The sequence below is a fragment of the Grus americana genome, chromosome 14 (genome assembly GCF_028858705.1).
Source record: "Grus americana isolate bGruAme1 chromosome 14, bGruAme1.mat, whole genome shotgun sequence".
NCBI lineage: Eukaryota > Metazoa > Chordata > Aves > Gruiformes > Gruidae > Grus > Grus americana.
This window is the reverse complement of record NC_072865.1, coordinates 268,485-289,157: the sequence shown is the minus strand read 5'-3', so window position 1 is coordinate 289,157 and position 20,673 is coordinate 268,485. Positions and strand designations below refer to the sequence as shown.

At 43.0% G+C, this 20,673-nt stretch overlaps 1 protein-coding gene across 5 annotated transcripts in view; it reads right to left on the bottom strand.

Moving 5' to 3' along the window:
• The window catches only part of JAKMIP2 (janus kinase and microtubule interacting protein 2), a 69,090-nt gene extending 53,879 nt beyond the window's left edge, over positions 1–15,211 (bottom strand). For 4 of the 5 annotated variants that reach the window (XM_054841939.1, XM_054841942.1, XM_054841940.1 and 1 more), the window contains exon 1: positions 15,060–15,211. The gene's annotated coding sequence lies outside the window, so the exon portion shown is untranslated. Of the gene's footprint in view, positions 1–8,696; positions 8,756–15,059 lie in introns of those variants that run through there. The other variant, XM_054841941.1, reaches the window with a different exon arrangement.
• Between the last annotated feature and the right edge of the window lie 5,462 nt (positions 15,212–20,673).

The following is a 20,673-nucleotide window of genomic DNA, read 5'->3' as shown; positions in this document are numbered from 1 at the left end:
AGTTCCTGCTTCAGCAATAATATTTCAGTTCAAATCCAGAGCACAGATCTCACACACTAACAAATCCTCAGAATTAAGGTTTCCTCAGTTAGTTATTATATACCATAGGGATAAGACAGAGGAAAAATTAAGATGCAGTCTCTGCCTCAGTGATCTTTCAACTTGTTCAAAAATTCTATTCCAATTGTGAGCAAAGTACCTTCCAGAAGACAGAAAGAACTACCCGTTTTCTAACCTCGGATGCTGCTGTCCACTTTGACTGTACAGCATGCATCTGCACAGCAGTCATCACAGTTACTTAAGTATGTCATTAATGCATCTCATGGCAGGCCTCATTACAGAAGAATATGCGCATAGCTGTACATTTATAGCAAGAAGACAGACCCTGCTAGTTATGCAAGAGCTGCCTAATATGAGGGCCACCAAATACAAGAGGTATCTGAAATAGCAAAACTCAGAGAACACTTGCGTGAAATAACTTTACAGAGAACCATTGAAAAACTGTTGGACTGAGGTCTTCATTTTCCTTCCCTAAAACAAGAAGCTCCCATCGAATAGTTGTCCACTTGTCTATCAAACTGCAGTTAAAAAAAATCTTACTTGAAATATGAAAAAGTGCCTTCAGTTGAAAACTGCTTTACCAGTATGTCTGTACAGTGCTAAAGTAAAAGGGAACTTTGCCATTGACTGCAACAGGAGCAGAAAGTAGGAGACCAATTATGTCTCCCAGGGTAAGTGAATTCATAAGACGAACTTACAGTTGAGTCTGGGGACTCAAGAAAAAATAATGAAACAGGCTTCTATTTACTCTCAGAATCTTAATCAGCCATACTGCCTTTCATCTTGATGAATTAATAAATTAACGTACTGATGGTTTTTCTTGTTCTTTGAACAATGCCACACACGTACTAGAATGCTGTAGTGATGGGTGGGTAGTGAGAGGCTGAGAATTCATAACTCTGGTTTGACCAAGAACACTTCAGCAGCGTTAACCAGCATTCACATTATTCATAATAAGCCGTCTTAATTTCCTCTCCCAAGAGAGATCCAGAGAAGTATCATTTAGCCCAACTGAAGTTTAAATATGAAATTAGGTTTAAAGTAAAACATAATTGAACAGTCCCCCTTGCTGTTCAGGTATTGTCTGCTCTAGATGTATATTGAAGATGGGCACAAGTACCCAACTCTCATCTCTGCTGAGTAATTTCTCCAATGCATGCTTGGGCTCTTTACACTTTCTTTACCACAAACTTGAATGCTAGAAGACATGTATTGTAATTATAGATGTGTTTGGCATACTAGACTGGGATTCAATTTAAAATAACTTGGAACAAAGTAGACAAAACTCTGTGCAGGGCAAGCAGGAGAGAAGAATAGAAAATATTCACTAACAGGTGATGCATTCTTTAAAGGAGATGAATATAATTGTACCACAATTCAAAGCAGTGATTTATCAGACCCAGCCACAGGAGTCCTAGAACACCCTGTGTTATTGTGAAAAATCAAGAACAGACTCAGCAGTCTCCTCTCAAAATAGAAATGTCTTTTTCCAGATAGGAAAAAGGTATCTGAGCTAAGAGATCTATGAAGTATCTTTGGATTCAAAGCAAAAGTAGTGAAAGAAATGCTGCCCTTATGAAGTTAAGCGTAGCTTTGGCTGAATAGCTAGTGTAGGCTATAGCTAGTACACAGTGGCTGAACTTTGCTTTTGAGAAATCCTATGTTTCTGTTTGTGTGATATGAGTTTATCAAGGGGGGAAAAAAATTACAACCAATCATTATTATAATTTATATTTAAAAGAATTATTTGTTTTAAATAAAAGCATATATCTACATATAAAATATATAGCGAAGTATTTTGGATAATTGTATCACCCCAGGTGTTTTATGAGGCACATCAAGCTGCTTTAGGCATATTGTACTGATTTCTGGAGTTAAACATGGTATGCACAACACTGTTTGCTTTATCAAGAAGTAGCAGGTCAAAACATTGCAGAACAGAATAAATTCTGCTCAGGCATAGTTTTATGATCTCATTCCACATGGTGGAATTTCAAATACTTAACACATTTTCTGCCTTTCCAATGCAGGAGGTAAATCACGCCAATTATTTTACCACTTCTGTAATAAAATAAAGTGTTGGGGTTTTTTGTGAAGTATTAGTCGTATTGCCAACTATCATATTTGCTACTAATTTATTACTAATAGTATAAAGTAAACTGTATGCATAATTGTGAGGAAGTGTTATTCATGGACTTTGAGCCCCACACAGGGATGTGCTGCATGTAATTTTATCATATCCCATGATGTTAAGATGCAACTGCAGTAATAAGATGGGAAAGGTGTATGGTTTTAAACTGAAAAAGGGTAGGTTTAGACTGGACATAAGGAAGAAAATTTTTTTATAATAAGGGTGGTGAGATTCTGGAACAGGTTCCCCAGAGAAGCTGTGGATGCCCCATCCCTGGAAGTGTTCAAGGCCAGGTTGGATGGGACTTTGGGCAACTTGGTCTAGTGGAGGGTGTCCCTGCCCATGGCAGGGGGGGCGGAACTAGATGATCTTTAAGGTCCCTTCCAACCCAAACCATTCCATGATTCTATGACCTGAAGATAGTGTCCGTTTTTCTAGCTACGTGTTAAAAGATTCCCTGAAGTTTTCATGTTTCCTAGAAAATCTTTTGGTAGCACTGCATTTTTCACTAATAGAATCACTGAGTTTGCAGACTTCAAATCTGGGCAATAGTTTGGCACTTCCCATATATATGTAGGGGATTTGATGCCATTTTCTTTAGCACTACATAGATTATTTCTGTTGAGTCTTAAGTGACAGAAGACAATGTTTTACTAGAACTGGATCAAATATTTCAGTTACTTGCTAATACATTGACTGTTACCTGCCATTCTCACCTCCTTTTTCCAGATCCTTGAAAACAGTTATTTTATTAATGAAAACATTAAAAACTATTATTTTTACTTTCTGTCTCTCCTACCTGCAAAGGAGGTCACAGAAGATTTTTTTTTTTTTTTTCCTCCAAATGTCATCTCCACCTCAAGCCTATGCAGATCCCTAACAAATTATTCTGGCATAGAAAAGGTCTGTGTTAAGATCTGAAGTTCTTTTTAGTGATCAAAATCTTAACTAACAAATATAAAACTACACTTCGTGGAGGAAATTTTCATCTAGGAGAATTACTGGACATCTCATATGTACTGTTTATACAGTTGTGAAATAGATAGATGGCCTCCATTTGCCAGTAAAGATTCTCTTCAGGCATTCACTTTTAAAGACCCAAAGGAAAATGTATTGTCCTTTTGGCAGCTGTGTCCTCCAGGAGGTCTAAGGGCATATGGTGTTTTTAAAAACACATTTGCCTGTATAGAAGTCAAAAATAAGCAGCTTCAGCAGCCACTAACTTGACATCTTTCAATGGTTAACGTATCTCAAACATGAGCATAACACAAATAACTTGATGGCAAATGCCCTTCTCCTAGGACTTCTCAGAGGTCCGCGTGTCTGTGGGAGGTAGAAATGTATTCCGGGTTGATGAGAAAGCACATCCAGATACCATGAGGGCAAGAGAGGATTAGACATCTGTGTACCTTTGCACATGTCAAAAAATTGAGCAGTTCTTCAACGTAGGATAGCTCCTTTCAGATAGCAGGTATTCTTAATCGCTTTTGGAAGCAATAGCTTAAATACGAGCAATGGCATGGGTACAATAAACAGAGACCAGTCATTTTAAGCATAGATTAAGCTAGAATTAGGAACACAAAATGCTGACCAAGAGACAAGCATGTATTTATGCATTAAAAAGTGACATAGAAGTCCACTGTCATAAGAATATTTACCGGCGTGCAGTAGAAAAAGTATAATATTTTGTCATATCACTAAAAGTAATCAGAAACATTAGGCTTGTATTTTTTGTTTCCAAGTTTAACAGCACTATGATTTATTTTCTTGGTCAACATTATTTACTTCTTTGTCCCCCTCAAAGACCCCAGCATCATCAATAAAGAAAATATAATTATCTGCACAACACATCAAGATCTTCACAGAGCCCCACAAGTTCACAGTATGACCCTATTAACGAGAGGGTTGCATCTGTCCCTAAAATTGTACTGACCATATTGAGTCTGAAGGCATGAAATTCTAGACCAGATCATGATTAATACTGTAAGACAAATCCTCTCTGTGTAATTTCTAAATCTCTTCCTTTCTCAGCATTAAAAAAAAAAAATTAGAAAGTCCTGCAGGATGGGGGGAGGGAAGAAAAGGGGTCAAATCTAAGTAGATTTCAATACAGTCTCAAAATCTAGAGCTGATTAAAAGAAGTATCATAATTTATGTAGTGTGGAAAATCTTGAAAATGAAGAATTTATCTGCCTAGCAGAAAAGAAATGGAAGCTTTCGATATTTCCAAAAGAGAAATATCAAAGTCTCTTATTAAATTGCCCAGCTATTGTGAAGTCAATACTATTTTGATTTATATACTATGTCAAACTTAAACAGCTGTGTCAAAACCAAACAACTCCATCAAACCAAGCACTAACTAAGTGTTGTTGAAAACTCTAGCAAAAGGGTTGCTTCAGTTCACAACACCTGTGAGTTTTGTGAATATTTATTTACCAAATCTGACATCGACTAATTGTTTGGCAGAACAGCTTTTACAGCATAAAGAAAAAAAAAATCTTAATAGATAGCAGCCACTCTTCCCCAACTTCTGTTCTCAAGCTGATCTACGGAGTTGCAAGAAAGACCCGCATCTTTCATGGATATGAAAGCAGACTGAAGACGCAGCAAACCCTCGTCAGATTGAATTCTAATGTACAGCATCACCAAACATAGATTTCATAACCAAATCATCATTGCATGCTAACTCTGCAAAGGACTCTGCCTCCATAAGTTACTGTCAGGCCAGTCCCTTGCCAAGTTTGGAGTTTGTGGTCTCACGGAACCTAGCCTGCAGTTCAGAACTACATCAGCATTTCTGTAAGTGCTAACGTTCCCCTTGTAGCAACAGAGTAAGGTGCTTAATGCAAATCTGCTCACTATTTGTACTAGTATACATGATTGTGAGGCTTATCAAAAAGGAAGAAATATCAATGGACTCAGGATTTGGGGGGGGGGGGGTCAGTTTCAGCTCCTCTGTGCATGAGAGGACAACAGAAACGTGTGCACACTGTGCCGTTCAGTACTACTGACAATCACTAAATTAAAAAAAAATAATAATCATGATTTAAAAGTTAATAGCTCAGTGAACTGTTAATGTCAACCTGCTCCATCAACAATGAGAAAGAAGGCACATGTGACTGAGTATGCTTACTTAATCCCAGTACTTCAGACTGATATTCACCTTTCTCAGAAGTCCCTACTACAAAGGAAAAAAATACTTCAGCTGGTACAAGCACTAGCTCTTATCTTCTGTCTCTTTCAAGGGGTCAACTGATAACTAGTAACAGAGCAGCTTTCCATTCTCTGACTGTATCCTCCAAAATCCATAAAGTACCAGGAGGAAGTTTCGGGGGATAACCTAAAATATTAGGGGTGGACTATCAGGAATTCTTCAACTGTCTCATTTGTGTAATCATCTATGTTCTACTAAAGAGGAACTTGTCACATGGGCAAGTCATTTTATCACCACTGAACAAGTTACTTATATGTGAAATTGCAATTAAAGGGGCTTTTATTTATCTTGCCTCATCTGAGCTCGCTCTAAGAGTCATATTTCAATTTCAGTCACTCTTTAATTTTCTGTTTTGCAAGGGCAAGAGCAGATAGGCACCACAAGTCATAGGCGCGCTCCTCCCAAAACTCTGCTATCAGACACTTGGCTCTGCTCAAGGAGGGAATGACATTCATTCCACTGTGAAGTGGATTTAGCTATGTGAACAAGCAGAAACTCTAATGAGTTTAAACTTGTTTTCTTCAGGGCTCAGAGCCAGCATTTCAACTCTTGCCAAGATAATTATTAACATGCTAATTCAGAACTCCACTGACCCAACTCTCCACCAGACAATGGTGCTGCGATTAAGGTTAGGTAACTCTAACATCAGGGGTTTTTCCAAATCATGACTGCTGATCCAAGCACCCTGGCTCTAGATCCCAGTGCTGACTCTAGAACTAGAACTTCAGAACATAGCAAGTCAAAAACCCAAATCTAGCTGTTACACCTTTCCATCAATTAGACAAGCTTGATGGTGGTTCAGGGATACAAATAGATATCCACCCCTATGGCAGAAAAAAAGACAACTTCCACAAACTTTAGTCAAACAACACTCTGTGGCCTTTAGTAGTTCTTCCCTGAGTTTGCAGGTTCTTAATGCAAATTAAGAAAACTAATGCAAATAGCACTGTGAAGGTTTTTCATCCTCAGCAAATCCTTGTTTACTTCAACGTCTCTGCCAACAACCTGCAACAATTTTGAGAAAGACATTTTCTACTCCCACAACACAGTGAAACTCCCTTGGAACTAGAGGATCAGTTCCAGTGCTTACCTGCTAGAAATTTCATGCCAGTAGCTAGACGGGATTCATCCTCCTTTGTTCATCTGCTTTTAAGTGATATTTTTAGGAAATAACATTTCCACATAAGCCAATTCCCATCACTGCAACAATTCTGTTAGCTACAAGGGGAACACTGGCCATACACATTTCCCTATCTCTCCAAAGCCTGTCTCATTTTGCTAGTGGGATTTGAATAAATCCAAAATTAAGTCTTTGCTTTTGCTTACCCAGTTTCACCTATGCTTTACATTGTTTCAGAATAAAATTCAAGCCCTAATTATTACATTCCATGCTGTGCGTGTTAGGTCACATAGAATATATGATTAATGAAAACGGTTTTATATTATTTTAGTATGAAATCACAACTCAGCATCCCAAGATCAACCCAAAAAACTTAGGTCACACTTACTGCAAATATTTGCAGTGTTTATACAATTCTGTTCTGTATTTCTTTTTATAGTCAGGACATGGCAAATTTCACGTGCTAGTAGCTTCCACGTGTTTTAGTCCACCAAATGGTGATAAACAGCTCTTCAGAACAAATCCTAACCACCCCCTGCTTTTGACTATACAAAAAATCATAGTCTTGTAGTTAGATTGTTAATCAATACCACAATAATTTTCAGGAACATTAAAATACCTTCAGAACTCACAATATCCTTCAGATTCGGGGCTCTGCACAAGGAATACAGGATGAATCTGGTGCTGCCAGGCCACTCATGCTAAAATTACCATTGGCCCTTGCTCTAAAACATGAACCAAAACACTCTATCCAAGTTGCTGGCGGCTCCATGGAAACAGTCAAAAGGGGACAGAAGCATTATTGTTATCCGCAGCAAAGCTGAGGAGATTTGTTAAACCAATATTCTAGTATTCTGTGGCTAAAATGCCATCTGTCTCTTTTTCATACAATTATTTGCCTAGAAGTTGCCATAACACAATGCACACTGAGAAGAACACTGCTAGTGAAAATATGAAATCCTGCCCTATCCTGAAAGGAAACGGAAGTTTTCTGGAATCGTTATTTTTCAGAATGACATGTACACAGACACAGATTAGACACACTATAAGAATGGCAGGATTGTTAGGAAAAGGATGAACTCTATCAACCTGCCCAGCTCATTACAAGATGGGGGTCTAAGAAAACATTTCAGTGGTTTTGTACTTTGAGCATTATTCGAGGCCCACTCTTAGTTGACAAAAACCATGTTTTTGTAAATGTATTTTATGCAGGTAGGGTCACACTCAACCACTGCCAGAGACAACACCTACACCCTGAAAGAGAAACATTGCAGTTCCCAGAGTTTATGGTATCAGGCTCTGCTTTCCTTGATTTTGATTTTAACAAGCCAGCAAAACCATCTTTTATTTAATTTAAATGCATATAAACAATAAAAAAAACCCAAACAGTGAGGGAAAGTTCATGCCCCATATCCTCCTGGAAACCTTTCCTTTTCTTCGTTCTAAGGCCATAAACATGGTTATCTCTTGTCTTACAGGTACGAGGAGGATATTTTATGTTCACTACTACAGATTGTCAGATATTTAAGTAATTTTTCTATTTAAAGTAAGAGGGTTAACTTGTGAAAGTTTTTGCAATTTTTTGCTCAGCTCTTGCTATAGCCAACAAAGGTAAATATTGATGTCAGAATGAGTAAGAAAAATCTGCGTTCTGGCCTCCTGCGTTCACTTTCAACAATGTAGATCTCTACGATGAACCGCTTTCTTTTCTGGACACCTTCCAACCAGATCACTACCATCTTGCAGTTTCTTATCAGCTTGCAGTTCAATATAACTTGAAAACGTGCATTCTCTTCTCCCACCATATCACTATCAATGCCTTGCAGAACCTCATGTATATGTTGCTCTAATTTCCCATGTCCTATATCCCTCTTGCCCTTTCCTTCCATTTGTTGGGAAAAGAATCTGAATGTTCCATTATCTTGGAAGCTCAGCAAAAACTAAGCCAACATGGATTGCAGTTTGTCTCTTTACATCAACTTTTCAGCAGAAATGGAAACACGTATGCGAATATCCTATTATCCAGTTCTATCCATCTTTTAGAGTCAAGCTACCTTTAAAAATAAAAACATTACAAGCAACATTCACTAGAAACACTCACAATTATTCACTTATGAATATACTGTGACCAGAGTTGGTCTTTTTAATTTCTGAATTGTTGTGATTCTTACCCTCCTATCATATGTTGAACAGAGGTTCCTTCAACATCCCTAGAGTCTGTGAGCTCTTTAACAATGGTCCAAAGCAGGACTTTCACCAGGTTACACAGAATTCTTTTCTGTTAATGATCAGCTAAGGGACAAGTAACTGTCATTCCCTGCCCTCTCAACAGAACAAATCTAATCAAAACATACAACCTAACACCATACATGCTGACTTACGTAGCTCTACTCATAATGGGAAGAATAGGACTCAACTAATGAACAGCCAGAATAAACTGAAACTCCTGCTAAATGTAGAATTTATCCTTACAGTTTACTACTTAAAAACTGCCCCTGAAATTTAGAGGGTGATGTTTAGCTGAACTCTGCTGCTTTAAAAATGGAAGCATGAGCTAGTAGTGATCAGGGCAGCAGCATTCTCCTCCCATGTAAGCAGGTGATGGGTTGGATGCTCAGCTGGCAAAGGTGTAAGCATGCAAAACCACTCGTTAAACCCAGCTGAGATGCTGGTTCATACATGAGGTGGCAAAGTGAAAAAAAAAAAAATTAGAAGGTTTCACTTATGAGACATTCAGGATACTGTTTTGAACACACACGTTTCCAATAAGGCTGCATCTGAAACCAGAAAAATATCTCATGGTAATTTCAGAGAGATTTTAATATGCATTAAGCTATCGTATATAATTTCAAATCCATTTCCAAAAGACAATGCTTACATCTTCATTGAGTTCGCCTAACACAGGCTACCACACACATCACCGACGCTAACTGCATATTCCAGGAAAACGGCAACACGTAGGTTGTGCTGTGACCTACAAAAATACGTGACGCAATTCAGAAGGGATCTGCTAACACAGAACCTTGCAAACATGGGCTGAATACCACTAGGTCAGTAATACTTACCACTGGATATGCATGGATGCTTATTAGCTATCAGTTGTGCCTCTGTGTCCAGTAAGTGTTTCACTCTAAACTTACAGGCTCATTCTTAAAAGCGTTTCCAAATTAATTAATGCAACCTCTTGCTTAGTTATAAGCTACCAAATAGTAACCAACACAATTGTTCTTTCAGCTGTAAAACTACTCAGTGTTCTTCAAGTGAAAGAGTCCCCATATACTCTTAGTTTGTCTAACACTGATTATAATTTCCCATCAGAGATGGGAGATGAAAAGGGGATATTACTAAGGGTTGTATTAAATTAAAGCAGATTCTCCTAGCTGATCCTCCAAAAATGACTGCATCTCATTTCGTTCCTCACCAATGCACAGAGAGGGAATATAGCAGCTTGCAGAACCTTAAATATTAAGTACAAATAAATACAGCGTAAAAAACCTCAATGACTTATCTACAAATAACAGAACTTCAAGAACAAAAGTAACATTCATGTTCATGAAAATGTGTGTATTAGGTATTAATACAACTCTAAATCTTTTTAAAATTCATCACTAAAATATTTGTACACCAAGCCTACCCCAAATACATGCAAAACAGTACAGTATTGATTCTTATTAATTTCTATCACCTGTAACATTAAGAGTTCTAAGGATTTCACATATACCATAGAAATGAATAATGAAAAACATTTCTGCATCCATTTTAACAGAAAATCAACTTAGTGAATTTTAGCAAGACAGTGCACATGCAGAAAAAAAAAAAATCCAGAAGCCCTGACTCCCCCGTTTCTCCCAACTTTATTTGCTGTCACTCATTATTGATTACCCTAAACCACCTGGAACCTCAATGCAATTTTCAACTGCTGCTGCTTCTCCTTTTCTGTTTTAATTTCCATATTACTTAGACCTTTTGTTTACAGTCTATGCAGTGTAAACATTAACAAGTCTTTTGCCTAAACACTCAAAAAGAATACTATAATAAACAATTTTAACAAACTTCAACAAATAGCTTGACAAATTGAGTACGGGTGTTAAATGGTAACTGTGAGATATTACCTCCTACGAGTAGATGGGAGGAATGCATAAAGTGAAAATAGGAGACAACATGCATTTTAACATCAGCTGTTCTCAATTAATTCAAATAATTCACTTTGTTAGTTTTGATAAAATAATCTGAGATAATGTTATATTTTGCATTATCATTTTCAACATAAAAGAAGACTTGGCATACCATACCAGCTCTTCTATCTAAACAGTTTTCTCAGGTACATCAGTTTGCTTTATCATTCATCACAGAGTTACATTTCATCCAAAGTTAGAAACGCAATCGTGGTCTATCCAGACTTCATTTGTATTCCTTATTTGTTGGTGTTTGTTAAACTGTTAGCTAAGAGGATTTCATTATGCAGCTATGTACTAAAAGGTTTGCTGCATTCGTTTGCCTCTTGTTTAACTGCGCTATGTGGATGGTCACATACATCAGTTCACTTTGCTTCTCTTCTGACAATAGCTGATTCAGACTATTTAACATAGGGAACTGGCTGTGATCTTCCAGATAAAACACAGGTCCTAAAGGTTACAGGAGGTGTGACAGTTTCTCAGCTACCCACCCGGTGACCCAAATGCAGGGCAAGCAAAGCATACAGCACCATAAATTTTAGTGAGATGAACTGAAAGCCTGAATTCCTGAAAGGGCTTGCATGTCATTATTTTTAAGTTCACTGGATGTTTTAGAATCCAAATTGCAAACTGTGATCCACACTTTCTGTCATTGTCATAGGTTGTATTTACATTCATTTATCTTGACAATGCTCAGTGTGGCTAGACCATAGAGCTTTTTCATGACTCTTCCAACACGCTGTTGAATTTTCTATTTAAAGCCCCACCTCCTGGAACAAAGATTTCTAGTCCTCATATTTTAAAGGAAAAATTCAAATAGACCTTCAAGATACAGGAACTAGAAGTACTAAAAAAAAAAAAAATTACATTCTTCTACCCTCATGGATTCTGGATCGTGAGCACTGATGACACAGAGAATTGCACAGATGTAGATGATTACTAAAAAGAAGGCAGCAGAGAATCCATCTCTGAGGATAGGAAGATAAATTTGCTATAATCTGGTAAAGACCAGATCTTCAAGTGATAGAGATTTATAGATGAACTTTGAAGAGGTTACCTGCTGGGAATTTGAGCAAGCTATTGATTTAGAAACACATAATGCAAATATGCCATTATAAATAGTAAAATAATTATTTTTTAAAACCAAAGCATTTGTTTTGCAGTCTTGTAACCCAAACATTGCATTGCCATGCACAAAGATTAAAAAGAAATCTGACAGAACCCAGAAGATACAAAGAATGGTGACTAGAAAGCGATCCAAAATTCAGGTATCTGGTAAAGGACTATTTTGCTGCCTCACAATTTCACAGAGCAAACAGAAAGCATAAATATTGACCACAATGAAAAATGACCATGATGCAGTAGTGAAAGCCAAGTTGTAAGCATCTTCAGTCTCCCATAGTTTGGTTCAAAATAAGAGATTAAAAAAAAAAAAAAAGTTATAATTAACAAACTACTTGGATTCCAACTGCTCAAGTTACACCTATGTTATACCAGCCTTATGACAGTAGTATCCATCACCATACCTTTTTTACAGTTGAAGGACTATTTTTATACACTTTTTAAACCACAATATCAATTGTCTATCAAATGGACTAATAGAAATCAAAATTTAAAATTATTCTGGGCATCCTTTTGCCAGTTATGTGTCACAGCATTTTCCTGACGTGAATACCCTGAGGTCATTTATGCTTTGTAATGACAGAGAAATTATGCAGCATCTTTCCAGCTACATTAAGGTCTTGATAATAAAATGTCTAGCAGAACCCAGCAAAGATTTACAAATTACAATAGCCAATCAACTCGTTAATACACAGTCATGTTTTAGCTGTACCTTATGTCCAGTTCCTAATAAGTAGGATACAGAATTTCTTATTCAGAAGATTATTTAGCTGGGAATGGCCTCTGGAAGCAGAGGGATTATCAGAAGCCACTGAAAGGTGACAGGGACAAGGTTATCAGAAGGGAGGTTGAGGCAATGCATTAGTATGTGTGACATCACAGAGTCTGAAGTTAGGCTTCTGGACTCTGTGGAAATACCTCACTCGAATTCATCTCCAAGGTGAGGGCCATGTCTCTCTGCCTTAGGCACTAACAGAACAGTCAGTCCAAGATCTGCAAGTCAGAAAGGCTGCAGCATCTGTCACTGGCAGCCTGCTCCTGGCTGGAGCTCTGCTGACAACCAGAGAATCCCAGCAGTCCACCACACCGCCACAGTTCTGGGAATGGGACAAGGCCAAAGGCACAATCACATCAGCAGCTCCTGGCAGCCACCTCCACCAGGCAACTCCTATGGAAATCCCAACGGAAACTTTCCAGCCTTTTCTCCCTGAGGCTCCTCCTCAGGATTTTGTTCACTGGGGAAGCAAGGGTGGAACGGGCTGCAACCCCATTAACTTGATTAGAATCACAGAATATCTTGAGTTGGAAGGGACCCATAAGGATCATCAAGTCCAACTCCCTGCTCCTTGCAGGACCAGCTAAAACTAAACCATATAACTAAGAGCGTTGTCCAGATGCTCCCTGAACTCTGACAGGCTTGGAACCATGACCACTTCCCTGGGAGCCTGTTCCAGGGACCGACCATCCTCTCAGTTTAGAACCTTTTCCTAATGTCCAATCTGAACTTCCCCCAGTGCAGCTTCATTCCATTTCTTTGTGTCCTATTGCTGGTCACCAGAGAGAGGAGATCAGCACCTTCCCTTCTGCTGCCTCCCTTGAGGAAGCTGTAGACTGCGATGAGGTCACCCCTCGGCCTTCTCTTCTCCAGGCTCAAGAAACCAAGTGATTCCAGCCGCTGCTCCTAAGTCTTGTCCTCGAGACCTTTCACCATCCTGGTCACCCTCCTCTGGACACACTCTAATGGCTTGATGTCCTTCTTGTATTGAGGCATCCATGCTGTCTTTTGATTGCTACAGAACTACTTATAGATCACCCATGTTTTACCCCCTCTTCAACCAGCTAACCACTCTCAGACTTCACCAATATCATAACCATTTCCAGAGAACCTCATAGAATCACCAGATATCTACCTCACTCAAGTATCAATCTAAACTTGGTCAAGTGCCAGCAAAGCTAGCCTTTACAGCACAGCAGGCCTGGATTTGAAATTTCTATGTAGAGCAGCAGGCCAGATCAATAGAAACAAAACCCGAGTCAGAGCAGAAGCAATAAACCTCACATTATTGCTTGAAAAGGGGCAAAACATTCTCCTGATGAGCCACTCAGACTGCTAGACCAGGCATGATATGAGCACCAGTGCAGAGTTTGACCCAGCGCATCAGAGATATTGAAAATGGGACTCCAATGTATCACTTTACAGGGATGCACAGGACAGTATCAGAATGCAAATGTTTTTAAAAATACATCTCATTCAGTTTTTCCTTACGGGGGTTAAAATTAAACTTCTAAAATACATACTTCTCTATGTTCCCAGCCAATAAGGTATACTCAGCATCTTTTATATATTTGCATTCACAGCAAAAACCAGAAACAGACTACAAATGAGTATTCAATGCCGTAAGATAGCCCAAATGTACGATCTAGATCTGTCCTAAGTAGCCATAATGAAATTGAGGAACAGCAATCCGGTAATTTAAGAATAAATTGCACATCAGCCCAAGTGGCATGTTTCATCAGTTAATGGCTGTGAAGCAAGGCATGTGTTGCACGTACAAAGAGATGCATCTTGCGGGGTCTGTGTCTACGAGAGAGGGTCTTCACCCACACGTCCACAAATACACCAACCCTGACACCCCAAGACACATACAGGTGCATTTCTAAAAAGACATGCTCAGCAAGAAGCCTTGTGCAATGCTGTGCGTATAAAGGAACAGGCAAAGATACACCGCGAGTAAAAATAAACCAGGGGAGTGCCTTTACAGCTGCTCTCCGCTCAGCTGCGCTGACTGCCCACCCCCAGATGCCATCTCACCGAGGCCCAGCCCAGGCTCTGCCGGCTGCAGTCTCCGCACATCACATTCAGCCCTGGAAAAATCCCTTCCTTTGTAACCAGCAATCCCACCCAGCACACCGCACTCAGCACGGGAAGGCAAGACAATGACCAACCTGGAACACAATAGTGCGGGACCGGGGAGAGGCTGAGGTGGCTCCGGCACGGCGCTGCGGGCTGCGTCCTGCCACACCTCTCCCTCCATCTCCTCTCCATCACCAGCTCCAGCTCGCCTCCCCGCCTCTCCATCACCTCCGGCTCACCGCCATCGCTCCCTCTCCCCCACACGCCGCCGCCCCGGGCCCTCGCCCCGCGCCACCGCCCTCGCCCCGGCCCCCCGCAGCTGGGCGAAGTCATTGTTCCGCCGCCGCGGGGACCGGGCGACCCTCCCGGCCGCCGCCGCTCACCGTGCCGCGGCCAGGAGAGGATGCCGAGCCGGCGAGCACGACGCATCCATCTTCCCGCCGCCGCGGCGGCCGCAGCGCCCAGCACCGGCCCTGCCGGCCTCCTGCGCGCCGACGCTGAGGGCGGGCGCCCGCCCCGCCGCCTCCCCGCGGCGGCGGCCTGCGCTGCCGGGCCGGGGTCTGCGGCAGGCCCCGCCCCGCCACCGCAGCGCCCGGCCGCCATGGCAACGCCGCGGCACGGTGAGCGGCGGCGGCGGCGGCGGCGAGGGGAGCCGCGGGGCAGCCTTGGCGGCGGGAGGCGGTGGCAGCACCCGCGGAGGGGCTCCGGCCGCACCCCGAGCCGCCCTGCGGCCGCCGGTGGGAGCTGACCCCGCCGCCAGCGGGGCCGAGGGGTCTGTCAGGGCGCCGTGCGCGCCTTGCCCCGGCGGGCAGTGTGAGACCCGCTCAGGGTGGGCCTGGCGACGCCGACCGGGCGCTCGCTGAGGGTGACAGGCCGTAGCCCTCGGGCTAGAGCTTGGGCGACCACCGCAGTCTACGGGGCCACGGCGCTTGGGAGCCCCCCCTTAGAAAATTTGTGTAGACCGGGAGCGAGAGAGGGCCCGACGTACCTGAAATCGCACCTCAGGCCGAAAAAATGCCTTCAACAAGGAGCAAGCTGTCAACAGGATGGGTGTTAGACCACGAGGCCATGAACCTCAATGGAAAGGCACCCATAATGTTCTGGGGAACAAGCTCCAGCCCAGACTGAGTTAATCAGAACTGTTTATACATCTGAATTAAACTGCAAAAGCAGTCACACTTTTGCATAGCCCAAACATCAGTGCGGCAGTCGTGCAAACAATGACCACTGAAGCCCCTGCTCTGAGTTCTTCAGAAGCTTCCTCACCTCCATCCTTCTGAAGACTGATGGTGATATCCCTGAAAGAGGTTGGTAGGCTGACAATAATAAACATATCGAGAATTCCAATCATTATCCTTTTGGCACTTTACAGAGAAGATAAGCATAGCTATTAGACCTCGTCACATAAGGTGTTAGTTTTTCTGCAAAAATAGACTCTTCTTTTTGTGGGCAAACTGAAGACAAATGTTGTGGGATTTGGTTGGGTTTTTTCTAACCACAGCAACATGCAGGAAAAAAAATTGTAAAAACTAAAAGATACTTTAGCTGGGTACTGGATTTGCAGATCATCTCCATTCTATAAAGTGATTCCCTGGTCAGTGGCAAAATCAGAACAAAACTAGTGACAAAGTCTGAATTTTTTTTTTTTCCTCCACCCTGAACACCAAGTTCCATCAGAGCCCCCCTTAACAGGTAGTTGTTAGGCCTCACTTTAAGTGCCAGTGTTTCAAACCTTTACTGTGAAATCTTTCAGAAAAGGAAAGGGGAATCTCCATCCTTTATTGGATGCAGAGGGGAACATGGCCACCAAGGATGAAGAAAAGGCTGAGGTACTTAATGCCTTCTTTGCCTCAGTCTTTAATAGTCAGACCGGCTGCCCCTGGGGCATTCATCCCCCTGAGCTGGAAGACAGGGACAGAGGGCAGAATAAACCCCCCATGACCCAGGAGGAAGCAGTTCACGACCTACTATGCCACCTGGACACTCACAAGTCTATGGGGCCAGATGGGATCCACCTGAGAGTGCTGAGGGAGCTGGCGGAAGAGCTTGCCAAGCCACTCTCCGTCATTTATCGACAGTCATGGTTAACAGGGGAGGTCCCAGATGACTGGAGGCCTGCCAGTGTGATGCTCATCTACAAGAAGGGCCCGAAAGAGGATCTGGGGAACTACAGGTCTGTCAGCCTGACCTCGGTACTGGGGAAGGTTATGGAACAGTTTATCCTGGGTGCACTCACCAAGCGTGTGCAAGATAACCAGGGGATCAGGCCCAGCCAGCATGGGTTCATGAAAGGCAGATCCTGCCTGACCAACCTGATCTTCTTCTATGACCTGGTGACCCACCTAGTGGATAAAGGAAAGGCTGTGGATGTTATCTACCTGGACTTCAGTAAAGCCTTTGACACAGTCTCCCACAGCATTCTCCTGGAGAAGCTGGTGGCTCATGGCTTAGACAGGTGCACTCTTCGCTGGGTAAAAAACTGGCTGGAAGGCCAAGCCCAGAGAGTAGTGGTGAACAGAGTTAAATCCAGTTGGCGGCCGGTCACAAGCGGTATTCCACAAGGCTGATCTTGTTTAATATCTTTATCAATATCTTTATCAATGCTCTGGATGAGGGAATCGAGTGCGTCCTCAGTGAGTTTGTGGATGACACGAAGTTGGGAGGGAGTGTCAATCTGCTGGAGGGTAGGAAGGCTCTGCAGAGGGATCTGGACAGGCTGGATCGATGGGCCAAGGCCAACTGTATGAGGTTTAACAAGGCCAAATGCTGGGTCCTGCACTTCGGTCACAACAACCCCAGGCAACACTACATGCTTGGGGCAGAGTGGCTGGAAAGCTGCCTGGAGGAAAAGGACCTGGGGGTGCTGGTTGACAGCCAGCTGAACATGAGCCGGCAGTGTGCCCAGGTGGCCAAGAAGGCCAACAGCATCCTGGCTTGCATCAGGAATAATGTGGCCAGCAGGAGTAGGGAAGCGATTGTGAGGCCACACGTGGCTCTGGTGAGGCCACACCTCAAGTACTGTGTTCAGTTTTGGGCCCCTCAGTACAAGAAGGACATTGAGGTGCTGGAGCGTGTCCAGAGAAGGGCAACAAAGCTGGTGAAGGGTCTGGAGCACAACTCTTACGAGGAGCAGCTGAGGGAACTGGGGTGGTTTAGTCCGGAGAAGAGAAGGCTGAGGGGAGACCTTATTGCTCTCTACAACTACCTGAAAGGAGGTTGTGGTGAGGTGGGTGTTGGTCTCTTCTCCCAAGCAACAAGTGATAGGACAAGAGGAAATGACCTCAAATTGCTCCAGGGGAGGTTTAGGTTGGGTATTAGGAAAAATTTCTTCACTGAAAGGGTGGTCAGACATTGGAACAGGCTCCCCAGTGAAGTCACTGTTCCTGGAGGTGTTCAAAAAGCATATAGACATGGCACTTTTGGGACATGGTCAAGTAGACATGGTGGTGGTGGGTTGACGGTTGGACTTGATGATACTAGAGGTCTTTTTTGACCTTAAAGATTCTATGATTCTATGAGAAGGAAACCCGGCACTAGAAGCAGAGGTCTCAGAGTAAAGACGCTGGCACTGTATGGCTGACCAGTTTGTCCTGGCTTCAGCTTCCTCTCCTGCAAAGTGGAGGCATTTAGTTTTTCTCAGAGTGGTGTAAGAGATTCAGTAATTTTTTGTTATTTTTCATTTTGTTTAGCAGGACCTGTAACATAGTACCAAGGGATCCACATGAGCATGAGATGCATATAGCATAGCCTAACACTTACCAAGGAGTACAATAGATTCCTCTGTTCAGCCCCACGTGAACTCTGTCCTTACACACCTAAACTCACCTCAAAAGGAAAAACACTTGCCATTTATATGACAAGCTCTAAGAGCCCGAAGTAGAAGATGCTATAAATGGGCTTTATAGAATTACAGTGTTTTCATAAGAAAAATCCCATGGGCAGTTAACACATTCAGTGACTGAAAAAAAAAAAAAAGCTTCAGTGCCCAAAATAAACCAAAGTTCTGTTTTTTAAAAGATGCTGTTTGTAGCCTAGCCTAGCCTAGCCTAAATGTTTTATTTTGCATGTCTTGGTTATTAATTGCATAGCTCTGGAAATGACCTTCTGAGGCCAATGGAAGGTCTGAAGTACCTCGAAAAGAGAAAAAAACAACTGTGAAGAATACTAGGGTGCATATAACATGGCATGATTCCTCTGGGACTGCAGGCACGAAGAGACCGTAACATTAGCCTAACAGGTTCTGGGAGGGTCAGTTCAGTGTCCTAGGGCAAAAAGTCAGCAAAATAGCTTGTAGGCCTCTTCCTCTGTCTGCAGGCTCCTTAGGAGGCAAGGCTGTGCTGTCATAGAACCATAGAATGGTTTAGGTTGGAAGGGACCTTAATGCCCATCTAGTTCCAACCCCCTGCCATGGGCAGGGACACCCTCCACTAGCCCAAATTGCCCAAAGCCCCATCCAACACAGCCTTCCAGGGATGGGGCAGCCACAGCTTCTCTGGGCAACCTGTGCCAGGGCCTCACCACCTTCACAGGGAAGAATTTCTTCCTAATGTCTAATCTAAATCACCCCTCCTTCAGCTTAAGGCCATTCCCCCTTGTCCTGTCACTCCCAGCCCTTGTAAACAGTCCCTCTCCAGCTTTTCTGTAGGCCTCTTTAGGTACTGGAAGCGGCTCTAAGGTCTCCCCGGAGCCTTCTCTTCTCCAGACTGAACAATCCCAACTCTCAGCCTGTCTCCATAGCAGAGGTGCTCCAGTCCTCTTACCATTTTTGTGACCTCCTCTGGACTCGCTCCAACAGCTCCATGTCCTTCTTATGTTGGGGGCCTCAGACCTGAAAACAGTACTCCAGGTGGGGTCTCATGAGAGCGGAGTAGAGGGGGAGAATCCCCTCCCTTGACCTGCTGGTCACGCTGCTTTTGATGCAGACCAGAACACGGTTGGTTTTCTGGGCTGCCAGCACACATTGCTGGCTCATGTTGAGCTTCCCATCAATCAATACCCCCAAGTCCTTCTCCTCAGGGCTGTTCTCAATCCATTCCCCACCCAGCCTGTTTGAGACCATCTATGGAACCTGAAGATGCACAAGTCTATGGGACCTGATAAGAGGCATCTGCAGGTCCTGAGGGAAGTGGTGGATGAATTTGCTCAGCCACTCTCCATATTTGAGAAGTCGTGGCAGTCCAGTGAAGTTCATGCTGACTGGAAGAGGGGAAACATAACCCCCAGTTTTAAAAAGGGAAAAAAGGAAGACCTGGGAAACTATAGATTGGCCAGCCTCACCTCTGTGCTCGACAAAATCACGGAGCAGATCCTCCTGGAAAATGTGCTAAGGCACGTGGAAGATAAGGAGGTGACTGGTGACAGCCAACACGGCTTCACTAAGGGCGAATCGTTCTTGACAAATTTGGTGGCTTTCTAGGACAAGGTTACAGCGTTGGTAGGTAAGGGAAGAGCAGCTGACGTCATCTACCTGGACTCGTGTAAAGCATTTGACACTGTCCCACATGACATCCTTGACTCTAAATTGGAGAGACATGGATTTGACATATGGACCACTCAGTGGTTGAGGAATTGGCTGGATGGTTGCTTTCATCAACAGCTCGATGTCGAAGTGGAGATCATGTTGCAGCTGTGCCTGCATCTGGCCATGGGTCCCGGTAGCCTGGATCACGACTTGCCTTCCCAGCTGGACCTCAGATGAGCCTTGTCACTGTGGACTTGCCCATCAGCAGGGCCTCCCAGCTGTCCCAGATTACCATCCCGTGCCAGTCCTGCTCACCTCACCCGGGCACTGTGGGGGAGGCCCCCACCCTGTCAGCCTTCCTAGCGCAGGGCTCCCAGTTCTAGGGGAGCCCGCGCTGCACCCTGACATGCACCAACAGAGACGGTGGCTATCAGCACCACAACTGAGCCTTTCTGATGATGTAGGTTGTTATAACCATCGTACTGGTGTACATACCTCCCTGTAAGTGTATAAATTCTGCAAAATGCACAGTGGAA